Consider the following 476-nt stretch of genomic DNA (forward strand, 5'->3'; position numbering starts at 1 on the left):
GGTGCATTAGGTGGTCAAATGAGGAACATGTAATGTGCATTGCATGAGACTTGATTGGTTGGATAAATGGCCAAATAAAATGTAAAGTGAAGCTTGTACATGAAGTGTGATTGGAGGAATACGGTGGCATTAAAAAGGAAATGAAAATGAAATGCATAGAAATACATGTGAAATGAAATGCAAATGAAATAAATCAAAAGAGAATGCCATGTGGACCAATGCATGGACAAGGCAATCTAACCAAAGGATAAAGGAATGGATAAGGAAACATAGCATGAACAAGCCATCAATGGGAGTGGCATTATTTACAAGAAAGAAAATTTCATGATGTAAAGAAAAAATAAAATAGAGAAGAAAAAAGGAAAAGTAAGCAACCTTGGGCAATTCACCCATGTGGAAGTAAAATGAGAAGATGAAAGCCATTTTCAAGCCTTTTACCTGGAGAGGTCCATCCATGAGAGAAGAAAAGGAAAGAA

The sequence above is a fragment of the Theobroma umbraticum genome, unplaced genomic scaffold (assembly GCF_002168275.2).
Source record: "Theobroma umbraticum cultivar Fairchild unplaced genomic scaffold, ASM216827v3 scaffold_146.0, whole genome shotgun sequence".
Lineage (NCBI taxonomy): Eukaryota > Viridiplantae > Streptophyta > Magnoliopsida > Malvales > Malvaceae > Theobroma > Theobroma umbraticum.